Source organism: Diabrotica virgifera, chromosome 7, assembly GCF_917563875.1.
Source record: "Diabrotica virgifera virgifera chromosome 7, PGI_DIABVI_V3a".
Classification (NCBI taxonomy): Eukaryota; Metazoa; Arthropoda; class Insecta; order Coleoptera; family Chrysomelidae; genus Diabrotica; species Diabrotica virgifera.
Genome location: NC_065449.1, coordinates 138,688,449 through 138,702,170, shown reverse-complemented (window position 1 = coordinate 138,702,170; position 13,722 = coordinate 138,688,449). Strand labels below are relative to the sequence as shown.

At 33.9% G+C, this 13,722-nt stretch overlaps 1 protein-coding gene across 2 annotated transcripts in view; it reads right to left on the bottom strand.

The window, feature by feature from the left end:
• LOC114331030 (STE20-related kinase adapter protein alpha) overlaps nt 1–13,722 on the bottom strand; it is a 66,774-nt gene that overhangs the window by 46,780 nt on the left and 6,272 nt on the right. The window lies entirely within an intron of this gene.

Here is a 13,722-nt window from a genome sequence, read left to right as displayed (position 1 = left end):
GTTGGTGGAACATGTTAAAAAAAATAAATTTTATACAAAAATGCCAAAAATCAATTTTGATGATTTTTCAAATTTACCTCGCTGTATCTTTGGTCGCTGTAAATATTTCCTTTTAAAAATTTTACTGAGTCATCTTTGAAGTACGTAGATAACAATGAAATTTGTCCAAAATGTTTAAAAATATATAAAAAAGGAGTTGTTAATTTATTAACATTTTGTCGTCATATTTCGTTAGTTTCATGTTTACAGTAGACTCCCGTAAGTTCGGCCACCTCGGGACCGGACCCTGGGCCGAACTTAAAAGTGGCCGAACTAACCGATGCTTATCTAAAAAATGCCCATTTGTTGTTTGTATGGATCTAGCAAAAACAAAACACTTGTACATTAAGTAGAAGACAACACAGAGGAATACTCTGACATAACATGAAAAGATAGACCGTTACAAAAATACTATAAAACAATACTTAGAGAACTCTAGGCCTAATAAAATTTAAAAATATTATTGCACATTGGTGGTTTGGCTTCTGAAACACTTAAAAAAGTCAGTTTTTTTCTGAATTTTCTTTTCTAATGATTTTTGATGTGCAAAGTGTATGACTAATGCTCAGAGAGCCGGCCGGACTAAGCGGAGACCGAACTAACCGAGGCCGAACTTACGCGAGTCTACTGTACTTAAAAAAGTTGAGTGACAAACTTTTTAGTTTATAATTTTAACCAACACAACAATAAAATACAGTTCATGAATAAGTTTTTTGGAAAATTTTAACTCAAAATATATAATAGGAAAAAAAATATGTTACTTCATATACAAGCGGCACACCCCAAAAAACGCTTATATTTCGAGATCCTTACCACGGTGTGGTGAATGGCTAATTTTTTATCATACTTTATGATTTTGATATCAACAATCGTTTTTTTGCTCTGCTTAAGAATTTTGCATTTTGCGGTTGCGTCATTCTTCTTCTGAAGCGGCGAATTTGTCCTCAAACAACTTCTTGGGCCTTTTCTATATATGCTTAGAGTTATAAGTTTTATAGTGGGAAGAAAGGTCAAAAACAGATTAATAATAGCATAGGAATGTTAAAATCATAATAAATTGTATGAATAAAAAATATATGTAGATAGAAAAGTAAGCCTAACTTTTGTTTTTATTGTATACTTATGAGCATTCGAGAATCTGGTCAAGTTTGGAGCGCTGTAAAACCTATATAAATAAATAGAATTAAACAACTTTATAGTGGAAATTGTTCGCTGAAAAACCCTCTACAAAATTGCTAAAATGTTATTTTATTTTAAAATGAAATGAAAAAAAGTTATAAGATCCAAAAGGAAACTTGTTAAAAAAAATTTACATATTTTTGGTTATATCTTTTTTGTTGGTCACTTGACGATAAAAAGTAATAGGGACAAAATTGTGGAAAATTTAATTTTCTACATTTTATTTATAATTAGATTTTCCGTAGGGTTGGTAGTTTACGAGATACAGCGCGAAACCCCTTTGCACCCCATTTCCAAGATGGCGACCGGGGGACAAGGATGGCGACCCCAAAAACTTGAACTTAAGCTTCTACTGATCCCCCCTACACATTAAAGAAATAAAATTGACTCCTCTAAGAAATGCAAGGTACGGCCTAAAAAATGTAACATTTTAATGGACTAAAAAGGTAATATGATTTTTGTTCTGATAGTTTTTTAAGTTGAAAGTTGTTATGATGGAATGATAACAAATAAGTAATTAACCTTCCGTTACTGACACGTGGACTCACTCCGCAGCGAAATGTTTTTTAATTATTCCCATCCAACCAAACCGCCGCCGTTCGGTTTCAGATTAACACCTCGTTTCAGAAGACTTAAGCTATATGACAACACAACGAAAAGAACGCCCCACTTATGGTATGATAGTCTCCAAAAAAACATGGAGACCCCATTGAATAAAAAGGACTAACTAAGGGCCTTCCAGTTAGGGGAAAAAGGAAAGAACGTCACCCTATACATTAGGGGCATGTCAGCGGATGCCACTAAGAAAAAGAGATAGAAAGCGTGTGAGACAGAGAGAGAGAGAGAGAGAGAGAGATAGAGAAGACAGGCTATTCATGTGATGAAGCGGTCTGGAGAGCATCTACCACATAATGGTCTGTATCAGGATCAGGGGGTGGAATTTAGTTGGCAGGCAGAGAGCTATGATGTATCCGTAAGCATGACTCCTTTGGGGGACTGCGTGCGGATGGACCCTCTCACTCTGAATCCAACACATGCCAGGTCATCCTTAACCGTACACGGCGTGGTATGGTCGTTAGAAGACTTACCACCTCCTTCCCATAAAAAAACCCAACCGCTGTGCTCTGTATTCCTTGCTTGACCATGTCTGGACTGTGTTTAGTGTATCATATTACCTACATTAGTGCGTTGGTTTGTTTGTGGTAGCAAGTCGTGGTGCGACAGCACAGTATAAAGAGGAACAGTAGAACCACTCTCCGAAAAATTGGAAGGAAAATCTGTAGTCGCGCATGGCGACCGCGCAATGTTCTTAGTCGCTTTTGCCCCACTCTCGCATTGCTAGTCGCATAGAAACGTATGGATTTTAACAGGGAAAACCCGCATCCACCACTGGTGAATTACCAATTGCGTACTGCCGGTATTACTTCTTGAGATCACAGCGCCGACAGAGGAGTGGTTTTACTGTGGAACCTCTATATACTGTGGCGACAGTCTAGCTCCAGCAACAATCACATAGTAATTTCACAGATAAACGTTGAAAGAGTTGGTATATTTTCTTTATATTTCATAAAATGTAAAATATAGTATTCTGAAAATTGTTTTTATCGACTAATAATATAATTATCTTATAAATGGCATCATAATATGAAAGAGAGCAAGAACTTCTACTGCGGCTAATGTTAAAATGGACATAATAGAGAGGTATGCTTTGTTTTTAAACCAGGAGGAGTAAACTTAAGGATTCACACCCAAAAAGGCACTAGAAAAATCGCCAAATACATCTTTTTTTGGTTAAGTCAAGTCAAGTGATTTATTCATGTTAATATACAAAAGTACTTACATACGTCAAATAAACAGTGTAGAACTTTGGTTCACAAATATAAAATACAAATATAAAAACACAAGGCATAATGTGAAATAATACATACATTAATTAGGACAAACACTTTCTGGGTTCCTAAGAATAAACAAAGTACAATTAAACAATTCACAACCCAGTTCCAAACATTAAAGTTAAAATTTAAAAATTCAAATTCTTTAGTGATTTTCTAAATTGTAAAATTGGCAATTCAGTAATTTCAGTAGGCAGCTTGTTGTAAAATGTTACACCATAAGAGTTTGGTTCGTCTCTACTTCTTTGGAGCCTGGTGTAGGGCACTATTAAGGCATGCTTATTCCTGGTTTCATATCGGTGTACATCCTCATGTCTTTGATGACAATCTATATTTTGTTTTACATTAACAATACTCTCTAGAATAAATAGCGAAGGCAGAGTTAGTATGTGCAGTGCAACAAATGCTTGCCGACATTCTTTCTGATAAGACAGGCCAGCAATTATCCTTACTATTCTTCGCTGAATACGAAAGACATATTTGGCTCCAGCACTGTGACCCCAAAATAGACCTGTTGTAAACTGACCTGTAGTAACTTAGCAACAAGAGACCTTGTATGAGCTTTCCAACATAGTCCTGCATCCAAGTAAACCCCCAAAAATTTTATTTGTCTGTTTGCATCTCCGAATGGAAGCTGTCTTGTTGAAAAAATCAAAGACTGGGTTTTATTGAGGTTAGCAACATATTTGCTGCAAACGATTGTTCTACCTTAGCTTGTGCTCGTTTTGATGCCTCTATTGCTGCATTACAATCCCAATCTTTGCAGGTAATAGTAGTATCATCAGCAAAAAAAGTAAAAAACTGGTAAGGTCTGTCAGTGGAAGATCATTAATATAAATTAGAAATAAAAGCGGTCCCAATATTGACGCTTGAGGTAATCCGATATTTATAGCTCTCTCTGCCGACCTCATTTTATACACCTGCACACTCTGCTTTCTATTGGAGATCATTGCAATGCTACTATTTCCAAACGCAGATCTCTCCAATTTCCTGAGAAGCAATTCATGTGAAACACAATCAAAAGCTTTGCTCAGGTCACAGAATGTAGCCGACAGATAGCAGCTCTGCTCGAAAGCCTCTTGAGTCTTCGTCACTAAGTCCATGATGGCTTTTGTTGTATTTAGACCCCTTCTAAAACCAAACTGACTATTTGTAAACAAATTTTTGGATCCAAAATACTTAATAATCATTTCTGCCATACATTTCTCAAATACCCTTGAATTGGATGGGTCATCACTGTCACCCTTCTAATAGATCGGTACCACCACTGCTTTCTTGAGCAGATCAGGAAAGATGCTTTCCTTAAAAGAGTGATTTATAAGTGTTGTTAATGGATCAGCAATGAGATGTTTCACTCCTTTTATTATCTTAACCGAGAATCCCAAGTAGTCTCTACTTTTCTTGTTCAAATGTCTCTGATTTCAATGAGAGAAACACTTTGGAAGAAAATTTTTTGAAAAATTGAAGAAAAATGGTTGATCATATCAGCGTTCGGCGATAATCCATAAATATTATACTGTACTAATACGTCGCTAAAAGTTCTAAGAAAACTGGTTTTTATATAAAAGCAGACTCTTTTTTATTAAGCGCTACAGGCCTTGTAGGAATAGGGCTAAAAATAAAAGCAGACTAAAAATCTAAAAATTAATTAAAAAAAAAGTAATTAACCTATGAAATACCAACAGTGTTAAAATTTCATAAATGTCATTAATGTCAAAATTTCATAACAGTGGAGTAAACTTGCCTGGGGTTAGACCAATTACAAACAAGCATTATGGCGCAGTAAATTTGAATTACACCTCCTGGTTTAAAAACAGAGCATAGAGCATAATTAACGACAATGACGAAGACAGCGAAGAGGACATAGTAGAGACATAAGAAATATATTCTGATTCTGAGAATTAAATTGAAGATGAGGATGTAGAAGTACATTACTTGGTTGGAAAAAAATGAAAAAACTAAGTGGGCAAAACACCCCTTACTCACATCACGAACAAGGGCAGTTAACTTGATAACTCGTATGCTAGGTGCTAATGAGGTCATTAAAAATTTGAAGACAACATTTTATATTTAGACGCACATTTTCAATAAATGTGCAGAATGTTATTCTGATAATATGGTTTAAAGCAAGAACTACATAACTTATATTTTTGAAGTTACCTATACTTCTTTAGTATTATCGCCCATTAACATAGTAATGGGCGATCTGAACGCCAAGGTAGGTCAGGGTAAAGTTGGAGAAAATGTCGGTGAATACGGCTTAGGTAATAGAAATGAAAGGGGTGATCGTTTAGTTAAGTTTTGTCAAAGCGAACATTTAATAATAACTAATACATTCTTTAAATTACCCCCAAGGCGACTCTATACGTGGACGTCACCTCAACACACACAAGAAAAAGTAATCAGAAACCAAATAGATTACATAATGGTGACAAAAAGATACCGTAATGCTGTGAAATCTACTAAAACTTACCCTGGAACTGATATCGGTTCGGATCATAATCCAGTAGTATCTGTGTTAGAAGCTAGACCAAAGAAAATGAGAAAAACCATCATCCCAGCATTAGACTTAAGCCAGCTTAAAAGTGAACACCGACGACAAACAGTGCGAGAAAAAATCAACACCAGCCTCAGTATAGCAGAAAACCAAATCCGCAGAACAGACAACGTAGATGAAAAACTGAAGTATATAAACACTATAATAAGAACTACGGGAAAGAAACACCTAACCAAATCTACAAAGAAACATAAGGTGTGGATGACACCAGACATACTAGAACTAATGGATGAAAGACGCAAATTGAAGAATAATTCAGAAAAATACAGAGAGGTTGATAAGAACATAAAGCAAATAATAAAGAAGGCCAAAGAATCATGGATTAAAGGACAATGTGTAGAAATGGAAGATTATGAAAGAAAGTATGACACATTCAATATACATAAAAAAAGTAAAAGAACTAACAGGAACCCAAAGAAGACATCAAATAAGTTTACTTAAGGACAAAGACGGAAATATTATTATAGACTTAACAGAAAAAATGAATAGATGGAGTGAATACATAAGAGAATTGTTTGAGGACAACAGAAATAACATTGTCCAGGTAAATGGTGAAACGGGACCTGAAATCCTAAAATGGGAAGTAGAAATGGCACTTAGAAATTCCAAAACTGGAAAGGCAAATGGACCCAATGAGGTTCCTACTGAATTACTAAAGCTCTTGAATGATGAATTAATAGGTATAATATTGCACTTATTTAACACAGTATACAATACTGGTATTATACCTCAAGAGTGGCTGCTGTCTACATTCGTTACACTGCCAAAGAAATCCAATGCAAAAGAATGTTCAGAACATCGAACAATATCTTTAATGAGCCATCTACTAAAGATATTTCTAAAAATCATCCACAACCGAGTTTATCAAAAGTTGGAGTCAGATTTTAGAATACGCAGATGGGGTTCAGAAAAGGACTAGGTACTCGAGAAGCTCTCTTCGGTTTGAATGTTCTTGCACAAAGAGGCCTAGACGTTAATCAAGAAGTACATGCATGTTTTATCGATTTTGAAAAAGCGTTTGACAGAGTACGCCACGATAAGCTAAGAGACATTCTAGAAAGAAAAGACATAGATAATAAAGATCTGCGAATAATTCTCAACTTATATTGGAATCAGAAAGCTAACATCAAAATAGAAAATGAGATATCAAAAGCAATAGAAATACGTAGAGGAGTAAGACAGGGATGCATTTTGTCACCACTGCTATTTAATGTATATAGTGAAAGCATCTGTCAGGAAGCCCTTTTGCAAGCAAATGAAGGAATCGTAATCAATGGAGAGGTTGTAAATAATATTCGATACACAGACGATACTGTACTAGTTGCAAGAACAGAAGAAGAATTACAACGATTACTTACAAACATAAATATTGCTTGCAACAATTATGGCATAAACATTAATATCAAAAAAAACCAAGTATATGGTCTTTAGTAAAATCATGACACAACCAGCACATATTAGTATAAACGGCATTCAAATTGAAAAAGTATCAAGTTACAAATACTTGGGAACTTTAATAAACGAAACTGGAGACCAAAACAATGAAATAAAAAGACGTATCGAAACTGCCAGGGCCACCTTCATAAAGATGAGAAAATTCTTCTGCAACAGAGATATAAGCATCCCTCTACGATTAAGAATTCTAAGAGGCTACGTATTTAACACGCTATTATACGGTGTAGAGGCCTGGACTCTCAAACAGAACAACATAAAAAATATTGAAAGTTTCGAGATGTGGTGCTACCATCGAATGCTGAAGATAAGTTGGGTTGAAAGAATCACAAATCTTGAAGTAATACGAAGGATAGGAAGAGACCCAGAAATTTTGTTAACGATAAAACGAAGAAAACTCGAGTATTTGGGTCATCTGATGAGAGGTCGTAAATACGCATTATACTTCGGAATATAATGCAAGGAAAAATAGAAGGAAAACGGAATCCAGGCCGTAGAAGAATGTCATGGTTACGGAATTTGAGAGAGTGGTTTGGCTGCACCACTAATGAACTTTTTAGGTCAGCTGTAAACAAAGTCAGGGTAGCCTTGATGATTTCCAATCTCCGATAGGAGTGGCACAAGAAGAAGAAGATACTTCTTTAGGTGCGTTTGGGAGTAAATGTATATATGCGCGAATTCATCAAAATTCTTGGTGCTACGCACAGATGAAACGTTATATGTTTGCTCTGATTGAGTACTAGAATGGCCTGTCAAAAATTGTTCAATATGGCGGCTATGGGTAAAAAATGTGTACATATTAGTTTTTATTGTTGTGAGGACATATAGACGAAAGTAAGTTTATAATTGTAATTATTGTAGTGACTTTTAGATATGTAGTTTTTAAAAGCAACAGGTACTTAATTATAAATGTTTAAGTATTGTAATAAAAATTTACACACCTATTTGGAAAATGTAAAATGTAGTAGGTACCTACCTAGGTTGCTTCGATTTACATAATTTGATTACCAAGAAAATTTCTACCAATCTTCATCTAATATATTGTTTTCTTACTCTATGTTTTGTTGTATTTAATATTTTAATCCTAATTGGATTAAATTCAGACAATAACCAACTGTCAAAAAATTTAAAACGTTCAGTTTGTGTGACTAATGCCCGGTTGCACCAACAGATCTTAAGCTTAAGTCGAGAATATCATAAAAATTAATATAATATAATTATAATATATTACATTACGAATACCATAATATAATAATAGATATAATTGATAATAAAGTAAGAATCTAAAATTATGGTGTAACGTAAGTGATACTCAAGGAGGCCCTATCTATAAGTAGAGCTTAGCTAAGCTGGAGCTTAAGATCTGTTGGTGCAACCAGGCATAAATGGCTGAATTTTAACCTTGCTTGATTCACAGCCTAAGGACCTTAATATACACGAGTTCGATCCCCAATGCAAATTTGTATTTTTTATTTTTTTATACATTTTATGATTGTAAGTATATTTGCTATATAAACTTTTATTCAGAAAATACGTATTTAATTAAAATTTTTGCCAACAATTGTTCAGAAATCATTTCTTTGTGGTATTTTTCAATGTGTTTGTGTATTTTATTCTTTTATTTTTTTAATTTTTGGTATTGTTTTAATAAAAATTTTTGGAAAGTAGTAAGTATTAAAATTAGTTTAATATTTAAATAAAATATAAATAAACTGTTTAATACATTGCGTGCCATGTTTAAATCGGGATACTACTCACAGGGGCCACTGATATACACGGCCATGCCATATACACGTATGTGTATATCAAAAATGAGCGACATGGCCCTGGAAAAATATCAGTATCTCTCATATTGGGACCGTGCAAGTTCGGCAAAGCGACCTCTATTTCTACGCTCTGTACTTTTATTCGCACTTTTAATTATATTGGCCAATTATATTAGTCCTGGTTGCTGGATAATTGTCAAGGCCATAGTCCAAAAAAATAATAAGAAGAAAAAATAAGATGCAGGTTACGTTATGCAAACGTAAACAATTGTATGTAGTAAATAAAATTAGTTATTAAAATGCAGTACTGCAAGTAAAATACAATTAATTAAATTTACCTTTATATAATAATTGCATATCATATCAATATTGTGGAGCAATATATAATTTTTCTGCTTCAATGACAGAAGGTATGAAATATACGTCAATTTGACAATTTCAATTGACAATATGAATTATTTAAGATAGTTGCAATATTTCTCCGCGACTCGCGCACGGTCGTTTCTCGTTTCCCTTCCAAGTACTTGCACACCGCGAATATGAGCGACGTGGCACGCAATGTGTTAAGGTAGGTATATTGATTTCGCTGAAATCATATAATAGAAGTATAACTTCTTACGTGCATACAAAGTACACACACATTCTTTTTTATTTCTTTTTGTATATGTATTTACATCTTTCTTCTGTATATTTTTAGTTAAATAGGTATGTATAATAATAATTTACAATGCTGGTTTATAAAAAAGGTCACGTGTAATATACAGGGTGTTTGGTAAAGAATGGCCCATACCTTAACCTCAGATTCCTGAGTTTAAAATAGGTCGATTTAAGCTAACTTACCTTAGTACGGAAGTTGATAATAACCAAAATACAGGGTGTCAAACTTAAGCTTTTATTTTATTTATTCTTGAATATTTCCTAACAGGCATGGGATAATAACACGAAATTTGGTAATCGGGGGTCTTTTGGGAAAGAATAGAATTCGCCACCAAAAATGATGTATTATCCAGAGGGCGCCACATACGCCTTTCAGCGCTCATTTAATAGGTTCAATTTTTTATTACCCACTCTACATACTTTTTGTATCAAAACTTTTATTCTCTTAATATTTTTACTTACGCATTTTAAGTCTGCGAGGCAACATAATTTTTTGCATAATATCGTTGTTTATTTATTTATTTATATATATTTACGAGCAAAGCTCATTGCAATAAAACATTACAGAAGATATGAAGAACTAACAAAATATTACAAATATACGTAAAATACAATAAGATACAATAAACACTACGACAATAAAGCAAGTCAAAAAGTAAAAATAACAGGTAAAGATATATAATCACAAGTTTAAAATATTCAAGAACATAAAACTAGAGGGTGCAATCCTTTAGCGTTTTTAAAAATCGCGAACTATCCGCAAAGAAATCCACACAATTGGAGCAAGCATTTGCCTGTCTAGAAACCCTCGAGATAAAAGAATTTGCAGTGAAGTTAGTTCTGCTGATGGGAGTATGAAACGTAGATCTTGAACGTGTGATTCTGGAGGGAATATGTAAACCTACTTCCTCCAGGAGCTCAGGGCAGTCGTGAATTGAATTTATGATATTATATAAATTGTACATGTCCTTCTTTTTCCGTCTGCTTGATAAGGTGTCAATGTTAAGTTCTAGTTCAAGATCCATATAATTCCAGTCTCTACGGTTTGTTTTGAATGCGACGAACCTAAGGAATAGGTGCTGGATCCTTTCAATCTTACAGTTGTATGTCTCATAGGCGGGTGACCAGACGCAAGATGCATATTCCACGATTGGTCTCACCATTGCACAGTACAACAGTTTAAACGATCTCAACTGCTTAAAGTCTTGGGAGCATCTTTTAATAAAACCTAACAGTTGAAGCGATTTTGAGATGATATTGCTTATATGAATATTGAAAGATAGTCCAGAGTCAAGTGTAACTCCAAGATCTTTTATGGATGTGACTGTTCTGATATTTATATCACCTATTTTGTATGTGAAAGAGATAGGACTTTTCGAACGCGTGAATGAAATGTGAAAACATTTCATTGTTGTAGTTACAATCAACGAATGATTACTGATGAAAATCAGTATTGTTCAGTATTATTTTGTATTTTGACAACGACACCCGACTTGGGCGTCGAAACGTTAATAAAATCATTTTTTTGGTAAAATTGTTGCTTATTTCCCATTGAAAATAGTTGATTATAAAAATGCCATAAGGAAATAGCTTCAGACCAACATTGTAGTTAAACCGGAAAAATAACTTAAAACCATAAAAATCTCCAAAAATGTATCGCAAATTTCTTTAAATGGAATTTGCGATGCAATAACATGAATATGAGAACTGGCACAATTGTTATGGTTTCAAGTTGATTTTTCGGGTGTAACTACAATGATATTATGCAAAAATTATGTTGTATTGCAGATTTAAAATGCGTTTATCTCAAGAACAGTTGAATTTAGCGAGTTGAATGTAGTATATCGTTTTTAAGTAAAAATATTAAGAGAATAAAAGTTTTGATTGAAAAAGTATATAGAGTGAGGGATACAAAAAAACTGAATGTATTGAATGAGCGCTGAAAGACGTATGTGGCGCCCTCATGGTAATACATCATTTTTGGTGGAAAATTTAGATTTCTCATCCCAAAAAACTTCCGCTTACCAAATTTCGTGTTGTTATCCCATGCCTGTCAGGAAATATTCAAGAGTAAATAAAATAAAAGTTTAACTTTGACACCCTGTATTTCGGTTATTATCAACTTTTGTACTAAGCTAACTTAGCTTAAATCGACCTATTTTAAGCTCAGGAATCTCTATGGCCCATTCTTTACCAAACACCCTGTATATCACACTTTTAACGAGCAAAAAAGACTCATATGCAATGTAGTCTATGCAGACTCATAGTCCGCATACCTTTTTATCTACTGACCAGTGCACAAAAAACTAATGTTAGTAAGGGAAGGTTAAACTTATCTGGAATGCTGTCATGCTGTCACCTATTTTATGAAAAACTAGTGAACCCGGCGATCTTCGTTCCGCCTATGGTTTATTTTTTAACCAAGAGGAGTAAACTAAAAAGGCAGATTCACGCCCAAGAAAGTCACTAGAAAAGTCACCAAATACATCTTCTTTTTTAGTTGATCATGTCAGCCCTCAACAGTAATCCATAAATATTATATTAATACGTCCCTAAAGAGTTCTAAAAACAACCGCTTTTTATGTAAAAGCAGACTAAAAATCTAAAAATTAAAGGAATAAAAAATCGTCGATATAACTTAATTAACCTATGAAATGTCAAAAGTGTCAAAATTTGATAAATGTCATTAGTGTCAAAATTTTATAACAGTGGAGTAAACTTGCCTGCGGTTGGACCAATTAAAAACAAGCATTACAGCTCGGTAAATTTGAATCACTCCTTCTGGTTAGAATAGAATAGAATAGAAATATGCTTTATTGTCATGAAAAATTGTACAATTTTATCGACAAAGCTTATAAATAGTCAAGAAAACAAAACAATAACAATCCAATTTACTAAAATTACATAAATCGTCAATATATTTACAATAATAACAATAATAATGAAGTTAAACAGAAATAATCAATTGCAAAATTTAAGTAAATTGCAAATGCATAGATGGTTTAAAAACAAACCGTAACAGTCAATGAATAAGGACTAGAATGAACACTTCGAATAACCTAAGCATTTGCTTGTCTGTACACGAGGGTGTAAAATATAAGCGTTCGTTGCAGTAACTGGTAGAAATTTCAAACCATTGCACATCCAGTCTTTATGTGGTAGCGACCCATAAATCCATCCATCAGATCGACTCCTCCCTAATGTCTGTTGTATTCGCGGATGATATGAGGTCAGTCGACTTTGATTTATACCTTCTTTTCTTCAGTATAGGTAATGGCGAATAGGGTCGTTTCGTAGGCTTTAAACTTGCAGTAATTGTGGCATCGGCGGCTGAAGTAGATTCAATAGAATAGATAGAATTGCTTTCATAGATGTAGGTGGCCCAGCATCCTCCTTTTCTAAACGTTTAACAAATTCATCAGCTTCGATTTGTACTGCCTTTGTCATTGTTGATGATGCAGGAGGTGCTTCTATGTCTATATTTAGCAACATGTTTATGTTTTGAATAAAGTAATCACTTGTTTCACCTGCTTGCATTTCACGGATACACTTTGTAATAGTGTCATCTAGAGCAATTTCATCCAGCTCGTAGTATAGGTTGATGTCTGGATTATCACTGCTATAATCACCTTTTGACAAATCAAACTTTTTCTTTCTCCAGTTGTTATTGTCTGCCATTTCCAGAAGCAAAATATACTATTGTATGTAATTATTATTGCGTTCTAAAACTGTTAATATGATATGAATTATTTAATGATTGTAATTGGCATAACCGTAAATAAACTATTTATTTATTTATACACATAGGTGATAACATATTGGAAAACAATAGCGTAACAAAGTGAGGCAAAACTTCTCGTAAACAGGCAAGGGTATCCTTTCTATTTTCATTTATGTATAGTGAAACTCGAAGTTGTAAACCACACATAAAAAATGTTTTCACTAAATTCAGATTACATATTTGCAATATCAAAATTTCACTTCAAAAGAAACTTTGAAATGAGAGATAACCTTTCTGCGTTTACCTCGACCTGTCACACAAAATTAGAGCAGATCAGAGGCGTGCGGTCCATGGAAGCGGGGGAAGCGCTGCTTCCCTATACCTACTTCGATATAAGAAAATATATCTATTATTAATTAATACCTATTTAATAACAAAAATTTTTCCCTAATCCAAGTA